This window comes from Marmota marmota, unplaced genomic scaffold (assembly GCF_001458135.2).
Source record: "Marmota marmota marmota unplaced genomic scaffold, marMar, whole genome shotgun sequence".
NCBI lineage: Eukaryota > Metazoa > Chordata > Mammalia > Rodentia > Sciuridae > Marmota > Marmota marmota.
Genome location: NW_026000292.1, coordinates 416 through 4,879, shown reverse-complemented (window position 1 = coordinate 4,879; position 4,464 = coordinate 416). Strand labels below are relative to the sequence as shown.

The 4,464-nt window shown below is 30.3% G+C and overlaps 1 long non-coding RNA gene across 1 annotated transcript; it reads left to right on the top strand.

Moving 5' to 3' along the window:
- The first annotated feature begins 283 nt into the window (after positions 1-283).
- On the top strand, positions 284-4,107 carry LOC125614421. The gene is made up of 3 exons (XR_007345010.1): positions 284-614; positions 2,963-3,112; positions 3,985-4,107. It is a non-coding gene; the product is annotated as an uncharacterized LOC125614421 (long non-coding RNA).
- The last annotated feature ends 357 nt before the right edge of the window (positions 4,108-4,464 follow it).

The following is a 4,464-nucleotide window of genomic DNA, read 5'->3' as shown; positions in this document are numbered from 1 at the left end:
AAAAAAAAAAAAAAAAAAAGTGGTATATCCATTCAATGGAAAATTATTCAGCCATAACAAAAGATACCTGCTGTTAAAAGACATTGAAAACACTGAAAATGCTAAGTGAAAGAAGCTAGACAAGCAAGAGGACAATTACTGTATGATTCCACTTACTTAAAATATTTATTCTAAAATTACTTATAGACATAAAAATAGATTAGAGGTTATCCAAGGCTGGAAGAATTGAAATGGGAAGTTATTGCTTTGATAGTTGCAGACTTTATGTTTGTAGTGATGACAATTTTTTGAAATGATACTGGTAATGGTTACAGAACATTATGAATGTAATTAATTGTCACTGAAGTAATAACACCTATAAGCATTAAAATGACAAATTTTATACTTAAATGTATGTTTACTCTCTGACTTTTTACTTATTTTGTAAATTTTTTCTATTGTTTTTTGTCTGGCTGGCTTTTTAACTATTGGTTTCCTTATTTATGATTTTCTGATATTTTGACCTTTGATTTGTAATTAGGGTTCAAGAAGAATGTCGAACCGCAAAAGGTGACATAGAAATTGGTCTTTATACAGTTGAAAAGAAGAAAAAGCCATCTTATACTATCCAGAGGGTAAGTTTATTTGTGCAGTACTTTGAGATATATTATTTGCAACATTTATGTATTCAAAGACTGTCTTATAGGGAATCTATCTTATGATCCCCAGTTGAGATGTATGTTTATTCTTAATAAAATTAGTTACACCGTCCACCCCAAGTCTAGGACAGGTAGTTATTGTATGTATAGGATATTTATTTTAAAATACATTTTTTCTTAGTTAAATTAGATTTTTAAAAATGCTGCCTTATCCCTAATCACAATGTAAATAAATGTATATATACCCTAAGTAATGGGTTGGCCCATAGCCCAAATCCTTTTTGCCTCCTATTACTGTTTATTAAATTTTATTGGAACACACCCACACATATCTTACCAACGGTTGTTTTCATGCAATAAAGACAAAGCTGAGTAGTGGCAACAGAATTTGTATGCCCTGTAAAACCAAACTACTTATATTCTGATCCTTTATTTAGAAAACAATAGTTTGATCACCCTTGCCCTAGACCTATTGCTGGACTTCAAATAATATGAACAAAATGTGATCTATACATTTGGAAGGACTGTAAATGTTTTCACAGTAGAATCTGGTAAGCCATGAGTAGGATGCCTGTACCCAATTAGGTAAGCTCATTACTAGTACTCTCAGTTTACCAGACAAGAGGCATAAGAATTAATAGTTTCTTTTTTCACTCTCTTCCAATTCTAACCATAAAATAAGAGTATGGTAATTAAGAGTCTGGGATGATTATAATTTTGTTAAAGAAGTCTAGTTAGTAGACTTACTATTAAGTATTTTTTTAGTATTGATAAACACAAATTTATATATTTGTCATATACATATTTCCAAATATTCTTAGGTGATTTTGATGCCTTATTTAAATTTTTCTATTTTGGTTTTGTTGGCTTATTTGATCTTCTATAATATGATTAATTTTTAGAGATTTTGAATAACTCAGATTCATTATTTTTATTCATTTTTTACTGCTGAGGCAAATTGTCAAATATCAGTCTTATCTGCGAGTAACAGATGGGGTGTTCAGGCCTTATGCATTTTTGTATATAATGTAAATGACAGATGTTTTACAAATAAGAAACTAACTCTTGAGGCTGATTTGTAAGACTTTTAAACTTATTTATTCTTAAAGACATATTAGGGGTTATAGCTGTGCCATGTAAAAAAATTTAATCTTCATTTTGACCTATTTACCAAAGGGATTCACTACCAACAATTATTATTACCACCAGTGAATTATCCATAATTACTCAATTTCTTTTCTTAGTCCACAAATGGGACTAAGCAATGTGATATAAGAGTTTAAATATGGCATGCATTTTGAGGTATATGTCTGGTCTGGGTGTGCCTTGATGTGGTCTAAAAATGGAATTATATATTACTTTTTATATATACATTATATTCACCCTTCTATTGGTTTAGTAAATATAAGGTTTATATATTTTTTTTAAGTAACTCTCCTATCATTTTTCTGTGATGGGGTGAGAATTGGGCTAAACTGATTTTAAAGATATTTCTTAATAGTTTTAAGTACACTAAACTAGAATGAACAAAAATAGGATCATTACATCTAATTAGATATTTCAAATTTGCCTAGATTTTTAATGGAATGAAAGATGTACATATTAACATAAATATAATATAGATAACTTGTTTATCCTGTAATTGTGAATCATGTAGCATATGCAAATGGTGAATGAGCAAATTTTTACAACACAGGCTTTTAGCAGCTTTGATTTGATCACAACATTTTCAAAATAAGAAGGTGATCAATATCAGTGGAAAATGAGTCATATATATGTGTGTATCTAATTATTAGTATAGTTTTATATTGGTTTCTCTCTTCAGCAAATTTTCCTCATCTCTGATTCCTTCCCTGCCTAATTAATTGACTTATTTATTTTCAGTTTTTTTGTATTGATGGAGCTTTTCATTTTTTTTCTATTTTTAAAACATTTTATATAACTCATAAAACAGTGTTTGTATAAAAATTCACACAAAATTGCTAGAGAGCATACAATTTCCAGAAATGTCCTGGGTTTTTGTTACATTCAGTTTTCTAAAGAAGCAATCAATTCAATGGTAATATTCAGACATTATGTGATATTTCATTATCTTTGGTAAAACTATTCTCATTATTTTGTCTCCTTATAGTATTAACTCTGATATCCACTTTGTGCAGGGTCTGCTCTCACTAGGATGTCAGAAAACATTAAGGCTGGATCTACTAGAGGCAAATGTTCCCAATAGCAAGGACACCCCTGGCCCCCAACCCCACTTCAGAATCGTCACCACAGCCAGGCAGAGCTTTTCATTTTTAAAAATGTGTTTTCCTTTTCTTCTACAGAATGATTACCCACCTAGCTGTGGGCGGTCTTTACGAAGGACACAACGCAAGCGTCAGCATACTTATCAAACACGGTCCAACATAGAGCATAATTCACAAGCATCATGTCAAAATTCAGGTGTACAGGAAGATTCAGATAGCTCCTCAGAGGTTAGATATCTTCTGTTATTTATTCAATATGATGTTTTGTTTGCTAGTATGTGCTGTCAATTTGGATTTACTTTTGAGGGTCACTTTAATAGAAACATTTTAGGAATTTTCTTATAAGAAGTTTATTCATTAGTAAGAAGCTTAATGGACAAATCTAGGTATCATATTAAATTATTTTAGATGTCTTCTCTGATTTGTACCTAGGATACTATCTTGGTTAGAGTATAACAAATGCAAACAAAAGTTTAACTTTGGGACAATGAGGAAAGACAGTAAGAGAAAAATCTTCCTACAATTGGAAAGATATGGGATATAAACAGTAGTAATAAGAGTTTCAGAATTTATGGACTGTGAAATCAACATAATGTACACATTTTCTGTTACTACCTGTTCTGTTCTCCAATCCTTTTATTCCCTTAACCACACTAGTCATGCACAATAGGAATTTAATTGTGCATCGACAGAGTATGATACTTCCATTCTCCTGCCATTCACAATTCTTAAACTAGATATTTTCAAAAAAATCTTTCCCCCATGAATTTCTTAATCTTAAAAGAATGACAACTTACAGTATATTTAAAACAATATTTTAACATATAAGAGGATTATACTGTATTTGGGCTTAAGGTGTTTTTTAGTCTTTGAAGTAATATAAGTTGTTTTATGTCAATAAGATGGTATAATCCAGAAATATATAAATACCTGGGAAGCTTACTTGTGAGATGTAGATATATAGAGAAAACTAATTCTGTTTTAGCTAGAATACTTTTGGGGTAAATAAAAAAGTGTTATAGAATAGGTAGTAGTTTGCCAATGAATATTATGCTACCTAATAATAACCATATATCTTAATTATTGACTCTTTGTTGTAGGAAGATGAAACTGTTGGCACAAGTGATGCTTCTGTAGAGGATCCTGTTATTGAATGGCAAAGTGAAAGTTCTTCCAGGTAATTTTTTAATGATTTTGACTTAGTCAAAATTATTCAGCAGTTTTTAATATGAAAATATGTTCTTATAGGAATTTGTTAAAACGAGAGTTAAAATAATGTTTCACAAATATTTTTGGTTGTAGATGGACACAATACCTTTATTTATTTATTTTTATGTGGAGCTGAGGATCAAACCTAGTGCCTTACACATGCTAGGCATGCACTCTACCACTGAGCTACCCTCCCAGCCCCAAAATATTATATAAAGAAAGAATACCAAATTAGAAGTCAATAGACTTGTGGTTTTTATCTTGGCTCTTCCTTTATTTTATGTCCTTTTGGGCTTTTTAATTTTTTCATTTGTAAAATGAAGTCCCTTTTTAATTCTAGATTCTACATCTTGGTAAATATATATATGTAT